Here is a 19,028-nt window from a genome sequence, read left to right on the forward strand (position 1 = left end):
TAACCTTCATAATAAAGATTTTAGTATTTTATCAAATCAATTATGATGATCTATTCTAGTAGAATATCCACAACATTTTACAGATCACCTACAATTGCGGGGATCTCAAAATAAGATGATACTTTTGGGTAGGCCCTTGTTGAAGCATACAAAATATAAGTGGAAGAATATGTTTTCCAGAAGTCTTGACACAATAAATCCTAAAAGATAACAATATTAAGTAGAAATCATGACTATGTAGTGAATCCTATATAATACATTAGGATAACTCTCTAAAATTGTATGTTAGGGTTGTCTTGTTGTTGGACGACTGAGTGGTTGGCACAATGGTATGTAATACCCTCCACCCTATTTCAAATTCCACGGGGGTCCATCTTTGGCTCATTGTGATAAGGTTCCAAGAGTAGGAAGTAGATTTCCCCATGTTAAAATTGGAAACTAGTGCCAAATTCTACTATGGAAAACTCATTTGATGGATATGATTATTTCATTGAATTCCACTTTTCAAGAGGACCAAAATCAACCTAAAGATCATCAAATTTGGATAAGGAGAAATGTGCTTTTGAATTTATGGCCACTCATATGCAAATTGTCAAGGTCAACCTCACCACCATATAGGCTCATAAAGCCAAAACATCATGTCTCTTGACCCTCACCAATTTGTATATATAGAGGTGTCCTCTAACCTCATTTGTGAGATCCCAAGTGCACCTTATCACAAGAAAACACATATGATCTTAGCCGTAGGAGAGGAGCTCCTTGAGCAAGGGTTAGAAGATTATTTTGGGTTCCCTTTAGGGCTGTTGAGGGCCGTAGGCATCCAATAGTAGGGCCGAGTAGGTGAAGGCTTGTTTGAGGGCTACTTGTGCATGGTTGGAGAGGGTCTTCCTCATTTTATTGGGTCACAGGTTTTGTCTTATTGTAGGGTCTGAATTTCATGTTTGAAGCAACCTACAAGGAGTTGCAGGTCTGTCCAAGAACTTGCAGAGGGGTCTAAGCCCTAAAGCTTCATATTGGAGGGAGCTATGAGGCCTAAAGTTGGGTTACAATAGGTGCCAGTTGGATAGGAGGCTAAGGGAGGAAGGCTGATCCTTTTGGAGGATTGTTGCTTCAAGATGTGTTGCAAATTTGTCCTAGCCTAGATACAGTGAACAAGGGACCTAATTTGGTCACAAACCAGCCCTAAGGGCATGGAAAATTTTAGAGATGAAAATTTGTCTTAAGGCTTAGAAACCTTGGCGATCTTACTAGTCCCAAAATTGCAAATTATAAAATGTTTCTTGATATCTTTGTAGGAACATGCAAATTTCTAATAGTTTTATATGTGGCCTTTATAGAATTTTGGCAGTTTTTAAGGTAAAATAATTTTATACTATAAAATTTGGGCGAATCATTTTTTGAAAAAAATGGAAATTTGTGAATCTTTTTTTTGGTAAAACCATGGAAAATTAGCCCACTTGCAAATATTAGCCCCTAAAATTTTCCATGCCTAAGGGCCAGTGAAGGCAACACCTAGCTTTCCTTGAAGAGCCGCAATTGAAAAAAGATGTTTTGGAGTTGTTAAGTAAGACAATAGTGGACTCTAAGAAACCCTAACCTATAGAAGTTTCGCTCCAGCTTCAGAGGGAAATTTAGTTTGCTTTATAATTGCAATTTTGGGTTGTCCATTTATCGTCAATTTCACAATTCAATATTGACTTTATTGTACTCTCTCTATGTTGAGCATTTGATATTAATAATAAGAAGAAATGCTCAAGCGTTTTTCCCATCTTGGGGTTTTTCCCTGGCTTGAGCCATATCCTTGTGTTCTCTTGTCTTGGCTTCTCTTCTGCATCTATCATTTATGTTCTTTCTTCAGTTATTGTTCATGTGATAATGATTCATGTGATTGCAAATGGAAAATAAATGGAATGGTAAATGAGCTAATATGGAACATTTAAGTAAATGTCCTAAGCAAAGAACATGTTAACTCAAAAATTAACACCCCACCCTCATGAAGTCTCGACGCTTGCTAAGTCGTAAATTCATGGTATATCTGGCTTACGAGCAATTAGATTAAATAAGCTTTGATTATAGAAAACTATACAAAGTTACAAACTCAAATACATGCAATGAATGTGCATATCAATTAAAGTGAAAAATAATTTCCAAAAATATTGACATATTGAAAAGCTATACAAAGTTACAAATATAAACATGCAAGAAATGTGTAGGTGAATTAAAAGTGATTTTTTTTTTCCAAAAAGAGTACATATCGACACAAAAGCATTAAACATATTAATGCGATATGCAATTTATTAAAAAACAATGAATTTATTGTCCAATTTCTTGCAAAGACAAATACAAGAATTTATTAATGTCAATTACAAAGTTACTATTGAATGAAATATGTAAAAGCTTTAACCAAAAAAACATGCTTAAAAGATATATTTTTTGTAAGGCTACTCTCACTAATTAAGAGATGAAAAATGAATGGATTTTATAATATGAATCCATAAAACCCTTTCATGAGTTCTTAATGGATGAGCAACCGAAACACATTGGGATATATTTAGTTCTGTGATGTGATTAAAATATGAAGGTATAAAAACAAATTTTTTAATATGTCGATGCGTTGCTTATTCAAAGGCGGAGAGACGTCTATGATATTAACCAGTTAACATTTTTGATTTGATTCTTTCATTAAGGAAAGAGGTCAATTTTTTTCCAAAAATAAAAAATAAATACCATCTGCATTTTAAATAGATTTCAAACTATTTTGATAATTTTCCTTTTTACTTTTAATATTAAAATATTTTATAAAATTCAATACTTCCAATGTAAATTTCTTCATCATCATTGCAAATCTTGTTTTTTTAAATGTAAATGTTCATTCAATAATCTTAACTTTTTCATTTCTTTCTATTTGTCTATTAAAATACTTTTAAGAATTCAAAATTTTTAACATTAATTCATCTAGTTTCAAATACATTACATTATTAATAAAGAGAGAACAATTATAAAAATGATGCAAAATTAATTAATATTTATTTTTAAAACTCCACTAATCAATTGCTATCAAATAATTACTATAACATTTATGGATTAATAAAAAAAATAAAAAAACTATTTTTACCTCCATATATAGTTCAAAAACTATCTATATCAAATAACATACAAATTTTATTTAATAATAAGAAAAGGAAATTATACCGATAGTTAGGGTAAAAGAGATTTCGAAAATTCAACTATGCGTTTTGAACAATCATTTCCTAAATCGTTGATTTCAAATGCCATAAATTTATGTTATCTTGAATAATTTTTGAAAAATAAACTAATTTTTTTAATTATAAAAATATAACATAAAATTATTGTAAACAATTCACATAATTAAGATTATGTGTCGGTTGGTTTTTTTGGGTTTTGTTTTGTTTTTTTGGTTTTGTTTTGTTTGTTTTTTTTTTTTAATTATGGGTATTTTTTTATTAATAAAAAATATATTACATTTTTCAGCCTAGTAGTAAGTTATGGTAAATAGTCTTAACTTACTTTATGGAAAACTGTGTTTTAAACATATGTTAATAGAAAAACAAGTTCATAATTCTAATATAATGGAAATATGTAATCTCACTAATGAGTTTATACCAACATCAAACCAGAAAACTAAAACTGATTACATCAAGAAACTAAGTCAAAAGAGTTTAGAGGTGTTGGATCTCGTGCACCTGATCCTTGAGGGGTTGAAGATGCGGTGATGCAAGGGATATGCTTCTCAATACGGGCTAAATGATTATCCATCTTCTCCAAGCAAAATCTCATATTCCTCTCCTCCCTCTTTATATCTATAAGATTGGAAAATATATTGTACTCGTTAGTTTGCTGCTCCATCAAGATTCTGCCCATTAATGACTTCATTTTCTAGTAGAGAAAGAGAGTTTGTATATATTGCTTCCTTCAACCCTTGGTGTGTCCAAGGTCTGAGACTAGTTGCTAAAATTCATCCACAAATTCTGAGTGAAACACGCAATGTTTGTCTCTAGCTGCCATATTCTCCAGATTATGCAATTCAATGTTGAAGATATCAACAAGAAATGTTAAAAATAGCATCTGGAAATTCCAATTTAATTTGTCATTCAAATAAATTGTAATTATTTTCTCATAGCAACTTGTAATAGTTAACTAAGTTAAATTGACTTAGTTAGCTTAGGAATTTCGAGTTGGAAGTCTATTTGAAGTCATGTAAGTGTGATCCCTAAGTTTTAGGGGTCCAGATTGAGTTTATTTGAGTTGTAATTAGATAACTCAGTTTGACTGAGTTATAGACAATTAAACTAGTTCTAACTGTTGGTGGAACTAGTAGAGGTCTAGTAGTGAGTTGGTGCATCCTCAGTGCTACTCCAGCTAACTAAAGATTCACTCATGAGAAAATCTTGCATGTCAGTTCAGAGAAAAACCCAGTTGAGACTAGAGTGCAGGGACAATGTACTATCAATTGTGTGATTTACTGAGTTGTAAATATCATGCATGCAATTAGAGAAGGACCTATGTTTGGATTGTGCGATTTGGAAGCATGAATTCCCTTTAAATACAAGCTATTCATCCTAGGAATTGCGCAAGGAAATAGGGGCTTGGAGAGTTGCAGAATAGGCCAAGAGGTTGGCTTGAGCTAGCTTGTGAGCTAAGAGTTGATTATACTTGTGGAGGGATTGTTCTTGTGAGAACGAGTATTGTATTCTCATCTTGAATTTCTGAATAATGCAATATAGATAGTAGGGATTTTGAGTTGTGGCTTTCCCTGGATACATATTGTCTTATGTGCCATTGATTATCTTCCTCTTGTCGATTACTGTTTTCATCGATCTATTGGCTTCCACTGATTGAAAGTAGAAGTAGATTCTTGTCCCGTGCTTTAGTAAATTGCATGAGCTTGTGAATCTACAAGAAATTCTACATGGTATCAGAGCTAGATATGTAGAAAAACCTATATGGTATCAGAGATATATATATGTATATATATATATATATATATATATATATATATATATAGAGAGAGAGAGAGAGAGAGAGAGAGAGAGAGAGAGAGATATAGAAATTTTCTACATGGTATCGGAGATGAATTTAATATACTAGAGGAGATTTTGAAGTTTTGAGTTTTGGGGTAAAGGTGAAATTCGAATTTCCAATACATACTTCAGATGGCGTTCTACGGTTTGCAGCTCGAGTATGCCTTGGAAGGAAACTCGAATTTTATAGCATAGAGGGACAAAATGGAGGCTGTGCTGGAGGATAATGGCTTGAAGGAATTCGTTGATCAAGACATTCCTAAGCCAATAGCATCGGATGCACAAAATCTGGCTGAATGGAAGAAGTGTGTAGCGAAGGCAAGGCAGATAATCCTTGAGGGAGTTCGAGACCACATTGTCTCCAGTCTCCATGGCAAGGAAAATCTGTATGCTATGTGGAAAGCATTGAAATAATTGTATCAGAACAAGAGTGACCAAAGGAAAATAGCACTGAAGGACAAACTTCGAAAAATCAAAATGGAGAAAGGTGAGACTATTCCAAAATACTTGACCAAGTTCACTCAATGTCATGATAAACTTGGAAGTGTTGGAATTATGGTTGTTGAGGATGATATGGTGACTCCCAAAGAGTTGGTATAGTTATCAGGAATCTGTCAATGGTCGGGAGAAGCTACCAGATTGTGACGGACTATGGTCAGATTTGGTGCAGGAGGAGATCAAGAGTAACACTAGGGATGACCCTTCATCAAATACTTATGATGAAGAGAATTGTACCTTAGCGATTAAGGCAATGAAGAGAACGGTGCCTTAGTGATTAAGGAAAAGAAGAGAACTATGCCTTAGCGATTAAGGAAAAGAATGGGAATGGGAAAGCTCCCATTCCAAATCATATTCTTGTCATGGAGGCAACAAGAAAGACATGATGAAAGTGAAATTCTTTCATTGTCATGATCTGGGCCATTTTACTACAAATTATCCACTCAAGAAGTCCAAGAAGAAGTCCTTAGGAGGAGCGACAGGTGAGGCTTTTTCCTCTCAATTCAAATTGTACTTTTCCCTCATTACATGCATGGTGTCATCAATGATGGGAAGTGAATGGTACTTAGACAATGGAGCTTCATTACACATGATTGGAGACAAGGAGATATTCAGTGACTTGGAGGAGAAAGATCTCCATATGCATATCGATATGGGTGACGATGGGAGGTATCGTGCTACTGAATTGGGCATGGTTACTTTTAAGAAGGAGCATGGAGCTCCACTCACCTTGAAGAATGTTATGTATGTGCTTGAGCTGAAGAAGAATTTGGTATCTGTTGTCATGCTTGAGGATAGAGGCTATGATGTGATCTTCTTGAAAGGAAAGGCATTCCTTCGAAACATAGCCACAGGTCAGGTAAATAAGATAAGGATATGAGTGAAGAATATCTATAAGCTGAGAGGAGAACGAGTGGAGAGATCCACTCAAGTAGTCTCAGAAGTAGCCTCAGACAATTGTGGAGTAGCCACAATTGAAGAAGCAGAGGGGAGACCAAGTGGAGGCATCCACTCATGCGGAGACCTCTAGTAGGGGAAATTTCAAGCCAAGTGGGTTGAGGGAGCACATGCAGCCATACCTCTAGGTCTAAGGTGGGGCAATGTGAAGTGATAGTTCCAAAAGGGCTGAAATTGGGTACGGTCCATTGAGAGGTTTTATTTCATGGATCCTACCTTGCTATGGGAGCCCAAAGTACATAGCAGAGGTAGAAACCAGTGGTGATTGATGTAGTCAGAGATTAGAGTGACAAAGGCTAGAGAAGTGAGATACTGAAGAGCGCAGAGAAGGGTTGACAACAATGCAAAAAGGCAGAGTTAGCAGAAGCATAGAGTTTTCATTCGACAGAGACAAAAATAGTCAAAGACTTTAATGACAGATGCATCATACTGATTCATGTTGGATGTTTTTTGCTTCTAGAGTTGTTGTAGTGGTAACACTAGAGAGAAGTGTTGCATGCAGAGCATTCCAAAGGTTCAGGATCAGGATAGAGTTGAATTCCTTTCTTGTTGAGAGGGAATGTCGAAAATAGCAACAAGAAATGTTAAAAATAACATCTAGAAATTCCAATTTAATCTATCATTGAATTAAATTGTAATTCTTTTCTCATAGCAACTTGTAATACTTAACTAAGTTAAGTTGATGCAGGAGCATGTGACTTGGAGGAAGAAAATCTTCAAACTTATTCCAAAAATCCAAAAAAAATCTACAGGCAAGGGAGTGGGGTCCTTTAGCCAGCAATTTTCATGCTTTCCTAGTTTAAGATAAGAATAGAGTAAGAATAAATCATGCTAAAATAATCGCTTATGGATAAGTTGTAACAAAGCTTTATGCTTTAAATCACTCTATGTAAAAGCATGCTTTTGTAAAGGATAATGGCCGAGAAGGCTTTATCTATTGATTATAAATAAAATGACGAGAGGCTCAGAGAAAAGGTCGGGCCAGAAGCATTATCATCCAAAGAAAGAAACCTCTCTCTGCATCTGATTATATGGTTCTTTGTTGAATGTTAATTATATGCATGTATCAGTTTAATTACTTTCTTCTGAGTTTGAATATGGATGAATTAGCCTTATTTTCCCATGAATATTTAGGCTAGAGCCTTTAAAATCATTTTTCCTTCTTATCGGCAAGCGCAGGCTTCTTAAATCGTTGTATAGAGTTCCATGGCCAAACTCTATTTTACACAGAGAATTCGTGAAAAAAACCTTAGTCTGGACGTAGCTCTGGACCTGAAATTTTATTGATTCTGGTTCATACCCGTATCGGGTCCGAACCTTTATCGCATCGCATAATCGCAAGTGGAGTGGAAAGGGCTGTGGAACTGTTGAAGTTCGAAACCCCAATAAGCTCGGACCCAAAATATTATATAGCAGAGTGGATAAGTTGTTGGGTCCGCAAGTGGATCGCATCGTAAGTTTGAAGTGAGAGAGTCAAGTCCTTGGAATAATGAAGTCGCGACTGTGATCTCTGATAACAACATGTGTTATCGCATTGAACAAGGAGCGTTGAAAGGGGGCCGATAGTGTTATTTCATATAACACAATACTTTGAATATTAAAGCGCCGATAGTGTCATTCTTCGGAATTAACACAAAGATTGTTTATAAGCCGCGACAGTGGTAAAAAGCACAGAGGAGAACCCATGAGGCTATCAGTTAACAATAAATGACTGATACACCAATTGAAGTAGAGGGAGAAATTTGGCTAGATATTGAAGAAATTGTAGACAGATTTGCAAGGTTGTCTATATTGTCTGCACCCAAGCCACCATAAGTTGACTTAGTTAGCTTAGGATTTTCGAGTTGGAAGTCTATCTGAAGTCATGTAAGTGTGATCCCTAAGTTTTAGGGGTCCAGATTGAGTTTATTTGAGTTGTAATTAGATAACTCAGTTTGACTGAGTTATAGACAATTAAACTAGTTCTAACTGTTGGTTGAACTAGTAGAGGTCTAGCAGTGAGTTGGTGAATTGGTGCATCCTTAGTGTTACTCTAGCTAACTGAAGATTCACTCATGAGAAACTCATGCATGTCAGTTCAGAGAAAGACGCAGTTGAGACTAGAGTGTAGGGACAATGTACTATCAGTTGTGTTATTTACTGAGTTGTAAATATCATGCATCTAATCGTAGAAGAACCTATGTTTGGATTGCACAATTTTGGAAGCATGAATTCCCTTTAAATACGGGCTAGTCATCCTAGGAATTGCGCAATAAAATAGGGGATTGGAGAGCTGTAGAATAGGCCAAGAGTTTGCCTTGAGATAGCTTGTGAGTTGAGAGTTGATTATACTTGTGGAGGGATTGTTCTTATGAGAACAAGAATTGTATTCTCATCTAGGATTTCTGAATAATGTAATATAGATAGTAGGGGTTTTGAGTTGTGGCTTTCCCCAGATACATATTGTGTTATGTGTCATTGATTATCTTCCTCTTGTTGATTACTGTTTTCATCAATCTATTAGCTTCCGCTGGTGCAAAGTAGAAGTAGATTCTTGTCTTGTTCTTTAGTAAATTGCATGAGCTTGTGAATCTACAGGAAATTCTACATGGTATCAAAGCTAGATATGTAGAAAAATCTACATGGTATCGGAGCTAGATAAGTAGAAATTTTCTACATTCAGTGCAAACTTCAGCAAGAGTATAATTGTGAAAGGTTTCTATAGTCACTAGAGGAAATTTCGGCCTAAAAATGGCCTCCCAAGTAGAAATAATAAAATAATAGTTAAAATAACAATAAGAGTTATAAATTTTGGAGGGAAAAGAAGAAAACATTTTTTTTAATTGTATTTTTGGTTTATCTCCTTACAGGTTTACTCAAATTTCAAGTGTAAATACTCCTTGGATGCGGAATTAAATTCTAACTCCAACGATTACTCATTATGCATACTTTTGAGAAGACCCACAATAATAAAAATTGAGGATATGTTAAAATAACGTGTTCAACACAATTTTTAGTGGATCTTCAATTCTTATCAATGTGGTTCTTCTCAAAAGTATGCATAATAGGTACTCGTTGGACATGGAATTTAATTATGCATCCAATGAGTGGTTACACTTGAAATTTGAGTAAACCTATAAGGAGATAAGCCAAAAATACAATTAAAAAATGATTTTTCTTCTTTTCCTAGAAAATATTTACATGTACCTCTTTTTTAATTTAAAATATTTTTATTGGTTTACATATTATGACATGGAATTTATATCAAAATTTCATGTGAACTTTTAGGCTGAAATTTCCTCTAATGCTCTCATGGCTTGAGCATGACCCCATTTCACCCTTGTGGGAATGATCTCCTCCCTCGTGCCTACAGTTGTGCATACAATGGCGTTGCATGGTGGCCAATCAGTTAATTTTTTCATCAGTGTCTCCAAAACACCACAAACAGGTAGCTTCGACCTGTCTATAAATGATACACTATTCCACAAATATCAGTGAAGTGCAGGTATAGACCCAAATATGTTTTCCTCACAAACACAGAAGAATGACCACAATACCTCTAGGCTCGATTTTCCAAGGAGCACCCACTAGATCTGTGTGAACCTTCTAATAGAAATGAGCACCACTGGCTACTAAGGGGCCCAAAACATTAGCATTCAACTCCACGAATGTAATTGAGAGTGAAATATCCACTAAGCTCATGTTGCAAGAGCGATAGAGAGGGATTTATCTAAGAATAATAACTCTACCATGCCTTGTTTCCAAACACCACTAAGGCCCAATAGAAAATGAGGTCGGGCCTTTAAAGACCCTTGATCTCCCAACATCCCAGAAGTTTATACCCCCCAAATAGAGAATCCACAATGCTCTCTGATCTAAAGAGCTTCTAAACTCGTAATTACCTAAGGGTTTCCCACGAACAGAGGCCTTCAAAAACAATAGGTAAGATTCACACTCCTCAAGTTGGATCCCTGAGTGTTGACTACAACCAAGACTACCGCTAAAGGCATACTGACCCATGAAAACCTATTCTCTAACAAACAGAATCCCCTTCCAATTACAAATCAAGAACAAAAGTAATAAGTCTATCGAAACAATAGATAAATTTGCATAAAACCGGGAAGTTAACCAACTAAAGCTATTTGAATAGAATCTAAACAATGTAAACTTTGAAACGGGAACTGTAAACTCAAAATGCGAACTCTTGCCAAAAAACCCCTTAAAAACATCAAAAACAGTGCTAAAAACAAAAAGTGTTGATGCTGGAATAACACTTATTTTTTTCTAGGGTAAATTTTGAACATATTTTAAAAATGGCGGTGAAAACCAATTTTTTATGCAAAAATTGTCCCAAAAACGCCCTCAAAACAAAAAGTGTTAACGTTGGGATAACACTTTTTTTTTTCCCTTTTTTTTTTCAAGGGTAATATTTCAACATTTCGAAATAATAGCGTAAAATATTTTATCATGACCCTGAAAAAGATTAAAATTTCAAACAAATAATGAAGACATAAAATAAAATTAAAAATAAAAAAAAATTAAAACAATGAAAAACACAAAACAAAAAAAGTTTAAAAATTAACAAAACCTAAATTAAAGCATATACTAAAAAAAATAAAAAATCAATCATAAAAATGTAAAAAAAACTAAATTAAAAAACTAAAAAACACTTAAAAATTATAAACAAATAAATAGTAAAAAAACATATTTAAAAAAAATAGAAAAAATGGAAAAAAAATAAAATAAAAAATAAAAAAATCTTGTAAACAATAAAAAAAAATTGTCAAAAGAAAAGACATATATATATATATATATATATATATATATATATATATATAGATATAGATAGATAGATAGATAGATAGATAGATGGAAAAGAAAAGAAAATTTAAACAAACTATAAAATTTAGGTAAAAATAGAAAAATTTAAAAAACAATATCAAAAAACTAAAAAAAAAAATGAAAATTAAAAACAAACTAAATTTAATAAAAACATAGAAAATTAACAAAAAAATAATAATAATAATTTAAAAACTACTAAAATTAAGATTAAAATGTTAATTACTTAAAAATATATGTATATTAAAAAGACAAAAAAAAAAAAAAAAAAGTTAAAAAAAAAATTATCTCATAAACCATAAAAGAATTAGGAAAGAAACATTAAGAAAACCTAAAAAAAAAAAAAAAACAAACAAACCAACTAGATTTAAAAAAATAAAAAACATAGAAAATCCATAAAAATAAAAATAAAAAACTAGTAAAATTAACATCAAAAACATTTAAAAAAAAAACTAAAAAAATAAAAATACACTGAGATTAAAACAAAAAAAACCAAAAAATTTAAAAATATGTCTTTTCAAATTAAAAATAAAAAATAAAACCAAAAAATTTAAAAAAATTTAAAATTTTTAAAGAAACATTTATTTATCTATTTAAAAAAAAGAAAAAGAAATTAAATATTTTTAATACATATTGTTTTTTTTTATTTAGAAAAGTATATATTAAAAAATTTTAAATTAATTGATAAACAAATTTGTCCTTTTTTTTTATTATTTAAAAAAAAACAATTATTTTTTTTTTTTTTTTAAACAACGTTGTTTGTTTTTATTTAAAAAAAACAATTATTAATTTTTTTTTAAACAACATTTTTTTTCTAAATCAAAAATTTTAAATATTTTTTATTTAAAAAAAAAAATTATTAAAAAATTTTTTTTTGGGCCCTCCGGGCGGCCCTGGGCGGACGGCCTACGTGCAGGCCTCCGCCTGGTGCCAAGCCACCATGGCCGCCCGCAGTGTGGAGGGACGATTCTTGGAATCGCCTTCGGCCCAAAAAAATCATTTTTTAAATATATATATGTATTTTAAATAAAAAAATTTTTAAAATTTTTCATTAAAAAAAAAAAACGTTGTTTAAAATAAAAATATTTTTTTTAATAATTGTTTTTTTTTTAAATAATAAAATAAAAAAACAAAAAACGTTGTTTAAAAAAAATTAATAATTGTTTCTTTTTTTTAAATAATAAAAAAAAAAAATTGTTTATCAATATCATATTTGTTTTATCAAATTTGTATAAAAATTTTTTATAACTTTTTTTGGTGTTTTAAATGAAAAAGGTAAGTTTAAAAATTTAATTTAATTTTTTTTTTTTTTTTTTTTTTTAAATACAAAATACATGATTCTTGAAAAATTTAATTTTTAATTTTAAATACATGTTTTTTAATTTTCTTTTATTTTTTTTAAACATATATTTCTAAAATTTCTATATTTTTATGGTTTTTTTTTTTTGTAAATTTCAGTGTATTTTTATTTTTTTAGTTTTTTAAAAATGTTTTTAATGTTAATTTTACTAGTTTTTTTATTTTTATTTTTAATAATTTTCTATTTTTTTTTAATCTAGTTTGTTTTCATTTTTTTTTTCTTCTTCTTTTTGTTAATTTTTCTATTTTTAGTTATATATATATATATATATATATATATATATATTGTTTTTAAATTATGTTTTTTTTTTCCAAATTCTTTTATAGTTTATGAGATAATTTTTTTATTAACATTTTTTTTGTCTTATTTTATATATATTTTTATATGACTTTCTTGAAGTAATCAACATTTAAAAAAATAAAAATAAAACAACTTAAAAATTCTTTAAGTAATCATAATTTAAAAAAAAATGGACATAATAAATTTTAAAGTGTGAAAAATAAGTCTAAAAAAAAAGGTATGGTGTATAACGCGTTGTATCAATACGTTTCAAAATCAGCATAAAAATCACTAACATTTAAAAACGAATATTTATATTTGATACATAAGAATATTTAAATTGTCAAAAATATGCTCCAAAAAATAATTATTGTATTCTGCATCACCACTTTTCAAAATCAGGTCATGTTTTTACTACCTCTATGAAACGGGTAATCGTATCGGTTATTTAAAGTGCCAAAAACTATGTTCTAAAAAAAATATGTGTATTCTGCATCGCCCCTTTTCAAAATCGGGTCAATTTTTTGCTATCTCTACGAAATGGGTAACAATATCAGTTCTCGTTTCAAAGTTTACATTGTTTCTATTAAAGCCTACAAAATCCCATAAAATGATATCCAGACACTAAGAAAAAAACTGGAGCTAGGAAAAGGAAATGTTACCCATATAGACACATGCCCATCCCATGACGAAGGCCTCGAGAGGGATTAAAAGTTGCAGAGGGAGACACATTACAAAGAATATAAAAGAAAGGGGTTGAGATCATTTCTTTTATCCCATAAAACCATTGTGGGGGGAACCAATAGCTCTGAGGACATTGAGAAGATAATCCCAACTCATTCTATCATAAGCCTTAGAAAGGTCCAATTTAATTAGCATACCAAAGGATTTTAATTTTTTTAGGGAATGAATAAATTCTTGGGTTGTGACAATACCATCAAGGGTTTTGTAGTATACCTACGGGGGATAATCTGGGGTACTGAGGGAGGTACCCAAGGGAATAATGTGATAAGATCATTGTATTGGATGTATGGTATTGAGAGAACCATGGTATTGTATGTATGAAGCCTATATAAAGGCTAGAGACTCTCCATTGAGAGATGACGAGTGTTGTTTTGTATTAAAAACATTAGCTTATGGAGTGATCTCCTTCCTTAAAGAGTAGTTGTATGGTGTTTCCCTACCTCCAGGGTTTTATCGATTAAGGAATTTTTGGAATTATTTCATTGGTAAATTTTACACTTTTATATATATATGCAAGTCAGATATACCACAAGTGGTATCAAATCTATTTCTTGGGCAAAGCGGTGAGAATTTTTTTTATTTGCAGGATCTTTTTGGGGAAAATAGGGACGGTGAGTTTGCAGATCATATCATGAAATTTTTTCAAAAACAAATTGCATATCTGAGATCCTCTAGAAAAATCACCTAATTTCAAAAAACAAATCGTTGGAATCAGAGCTCGGACATAGGAGATATTGTTGATTTAAATCAATTGTTTTACATAATTTTTTTTACGGAAAATCATGGATGACGAATCTCCAATCATTTTTTGTAGATTTTTGTGAATAAATTTAATAAGCTAATTATATATATGAGCCCTTGTCAAAAAATCGCCCAATTTCAAAAAATAAATCGTCTGAATCGGAGTTTAGATGGTGGAGATCTCGCTGATTTAAAATCAACTCATTTTCCAAATTTTTTGTGATGGCCAGAGAATTTTAGCACAGATCTAAGTTCACACAATCCCAACGCGTGATTCCAGTCACATGGAAATATGCAGAATGGTCATTCCATTTTTGAAAACAAGTTATAATACAAATTCTGAGCTATATTGAATGAGTTGTGCCCATTTTCAATTTTCGCAAAAGTAATTGATTTATTACAAAACTCTCATTCTATTTTAAGGGTTATAACAAGATGTTTTTTATAGAAAAGATGATGGTCCTACTATTGAAGAATTCATAAAAGAGAAAAAAAGTAAAATTTTCTTTTTAGATAACTCTGCTAAGTTTTTCTTTAACCGATGAGGCTCTAATATGGTGGAACTAACTTGGCTTTGATCTGATGTGGGCACTTTTTGTTGAACAATTTGAAAAAGTCCTCTTGGAAAAGTGGTCACATGTTGGAAAGGAGGAAAATAAAAGCCATAAAGGAATATTTTATACTAATATTTCCATATTACAAGTTCATGGAAATATTCAGAAAGAGAACATCTTGTGTTTATCAATCCTAGTTTCAATCATAATTTATCTACATTTGATCTGGTAAATTTAGTTGGGTTGAGTCGATTTAGTTTGTCACCTTCTATCTCATCCTTAGTGTCAGGAACTATGGATGTATCAGTGTCTATATTGCTATTTACAAATTCTTCTTCTGAAATAAAAAAGTTATTTATATGTTTATCATTAGAAAATATTTCCCAATTCTTCAAATTATTTGGAATGTAGGTCTGTGCCTAACTTCAGCAGTGTACTGATGGTTGGGCTAAAAGGGTAATTTGCAGGTTCTAGCAAACATTACTAAACTATGGCCTTGCATGTTATGTTTTCTAGGAATTACTGCAAGCTTTGTTTCTAGGAAAGTGTTAAGTATTTCTACAATAGTATCTCTATAACAACTTAATCTAGGGTCCTTAGTCATATATACAACATCAATCTATTTTACAATTAGTTCAGAGTCTCCCATGACAGAAACTCTTTTAGCTCCTGTTAGCACCTAAATCTGCCTCAGGCTGAAGGAAGGCAAAATTCAGGGTAACCACAAACCACGCTCAGTCTGGTAGCTAGCCCTACTAGAACAGGAGAGGGCTCTCTCCGTGTCACGCTCAGTGAATAGATAAACAAAATGGTTTGAGATGACTTACAGTAAGATATTGATCTTAGGCTAGTAAGTGAATATGGATACAAAAAGCGATTTTTATGAATCACTGTGTTTCTGGGATGATATGGGACCAACGGACCGCAATGAATAGAGAATTTAATACAAAGGTACAGATTACTTCGTGAGGCAAGCTAGGCGGTAAGTGTAGCAATTTAGTTTGAAATAACGTGGAATGGAGAGATTGTTTAGGGGAGTGAAAAGGGCATGGGAACATGAATCCTTTTCAACAGAAGAAGAACACTGAACATGAAATTTTCCCACAGGCAGAGCAATAAAATTGAATTTTACCTTATCTAACTCAGAAAATTTCACTGGAAATGAACATGAATTGAATTATGAAACATAACGAAATACATATGAAAACATAAGAGACAAATTTTCCACACTCACAACCACATGAATCTCATGAAACAGAGCCACTGCCTTTCATTAATTCTATGTCAAAAATATATAGTGAAGAAGCAAAGTTTCTTTCCCACAGTCTCCCAGAAGTTACAAGCCAACCAACCCTTTGCAAATAACTTGCATACAATATATAGAATGTGTAAGGAAGAGATAGAACGCCCAAGGGTTGGGGAGTTACTCAAATCATTGCAAAATGGAGATGGAGAGCCAACCATTAGCTACAGGTGCAGTGCCACAAACATGACATTTGGCTTGGGTGACCGTTTGCCTTCCTTCGCCACTTGGATAAAAGCAAATTTGGAGAAAAAACACTTTAAATGCCGCCTTTGGTGCCAAAAAACCGAAGTGTAGATGAGCGGGCCCACTTGGAGAAGTCGCGAACCGAAATTTCGCGAAACGGAAGCAAATTGGGCAATTTTTCCTCTGTGCGCCGCACTACTTTGGGGCCTGTTTTGGGGCACTTGTAGGTGTCCAAAATGTGCCCAAGTGGGCTTGTTGGAAAGCCTGTCCTGTCTACTTTCTAACCCGACTAGAATGTTTGAATTTGGTACTCATTTGGCCCTCCAAATCTTCATTCTCCCAAGAGTGCTTTCTGTGTGTCAAAAAAGTGGCAGAGAGGCCATTTTTGGGTGTTTTTTGACTTTTTGGAGACTCATCTCTTGCCAAACTTTCTTGTTCGGGCACGAGTACTCATGATTTTTCATGTTGAATCCAAAAATTCAAACCATTCCTCATTTGGAGCTCTAGAATTTTAGCACCCCGCTAGTGGCGCGGCGCACAGGGAGAAAAACCCTGTTTTTTGACCAAAAATTTCCGAAAACACCAAAATTTCCCCAAATTTCTTGAGATTTGGGCTGGAGGTTGTCTAAAAGGTACTATGCTAGGCCACAGAGGCTTTAGCCAATATTTGAAGCCTATATTGCTCTTTTTGCCTCTTTTTCCTTTTTGCTGCTTTACCCAATTTCGCCTTCAAACTCCTTATTTGTGCCCTGTAAACTTTGTTGCGCGCCATGTAGTGATAGGACATGTGCCTCAGCAGTGCGTTGTCCCTATTGGCCTTGTTCAACATTTTGTCCAGGTGCATGTTAACTAACTCGAGAATAGACTCCCGATCATCTTGAATCTGTTGCTCCAATGAAGTGAGCTCAATCCTCCTATGTTGGGCAGCTTGGCGATCCTCACAGATGTTCTGCAGCTCCATGATCACATGTTTTTCTTCCAGCTATTTGTTCCTCTACTATAAATACCTAATGTTCCATTTGGCCATCTCCAACTTGAGTGACAAGGATTGAATCTTTGTTTCTTGCTCCTGGATGGTCCTCCTATGTTTGGCACTCTCTCAATCTGTATTTGTCTCATCATCATGAAGGAGAACGAACTCGGTCTCTCATTCACCTGATGGCTCACCTGAAGGCCCCTCATCATGCACTGGCTCCTTACCTCTGTCTTGTTCCTGTGTCGTCGATGTAGGAAGCGAGGCCCCTTCCACCCCGAGTGGAGATAACACTCGCTTTTCCGCTGCTAACAAACGTCTGGTGCCTTTCTGATATGTGATGAAAACTGGCACTGTAGTGGTCTCATGGCACTCATGCTGATGAGAAGGACCACCTATCTCATGCTCTGCCTTTGGTACTACCTGTGGAGCGTTGAAGAAGTCACGGGAGATAAAGTCCTCCCAAGCAATACCCTGCAATCCAAACTGATGGCCCACCAAAATCCGGATAAGAGCAAAGTGATAAACACTGTTAAGCTGCTGTCGAGGGGTCTTGTGCTGCATGAAATTTTTCATCCTCTCTATGTTCCCTCAAATGAAAAATGGGAGGTTCATCATCTGCACCCTGGTAAAATGCATGAGCAACCTAATGTGATAGGCATAAAGGCGAGAAAACCTCCCCTCACAACTGAAGTATTTCATGATCAATTTCATGAGCGGAGCATACTCATCTCTCAAAAATCTGAATGGGAAAACTCTCATGAGCTGACTCAAACAACTGGCCTTAATGTAAGGCTCATGATGATGCCTCTCCACCTTCTTCTTCTTATGCCACTGTTCTCCAAAATTTGGTATGCCTGTCGCCACTGATATGGTTTCAGGTGTCAATGTGAAAGTGACCCCGGCCAAGATAGACTGTCCTCCATGTAGGTGAAGTGCAAAAATATGGGCCAACTGATGATGAACTCTGACATTTTCCACCTTTTGACAAAATTCAAAACATGCTAGGTGTTGGAAAAATGACATAGCAAGAGGGCATGCCTGCAAGTCAGTGAGGGTGTTTGGCTCATCTCTGACATGTTTGCCACTATGGTGATGTCTCCTAGGGGCCTGTTCTCCTGAAGCTGTATCACTGTGGGTCTCCTCCTCATATTCTGATGAAACCTCAGATGCCATGGTTGCTGTTTGTAAACTGAATTTAGGCTGCCCTTTGATTATAGTGAAGCTGGAAGTTTGCTTTGACAATCTGCCACCAAGGGGACAATTAAAAAGGGAGCATTAGGATGGGGGATAATATAATGGGAATAGGGGTTTATAGGAAAATTTTATTTAGGGATATACAAGGGGTTTTGGGGTATTTTGATAGGGTAGTGTTTGTGTTGTTGGAAAGGTAGGGTTTGGGTTTTTTGAGCAATAGGAGAAAGGGGGAAAGGGAGTGGGATTTTAATATTGTTGGGGTAGTGATTATGGGGAAAATGGCATAGGGGAATGAGTAATAGGGGTAGGGTAGGAAAAACACCTTGGCAGCAATATCATTGTAGCACAAAACCTAGCATCATGGTTTTCTTGATGT

The sequence above is a fragment of the Pinus tabuliformis genome, chromosome Q (assembly GCF_031772625.1).
Source record: "Pinus tabuliformis cultivar Carrire ecotype Pingquan chromosome Q, CPIR1, whole genome shotgun sequence".
Lineage (NCBI taxonomy): Eukaryota > Viridiplantae > Streptophyta > Pinopsida > Pinales > Pinaceae > Pinus > Pinus tabuliformis.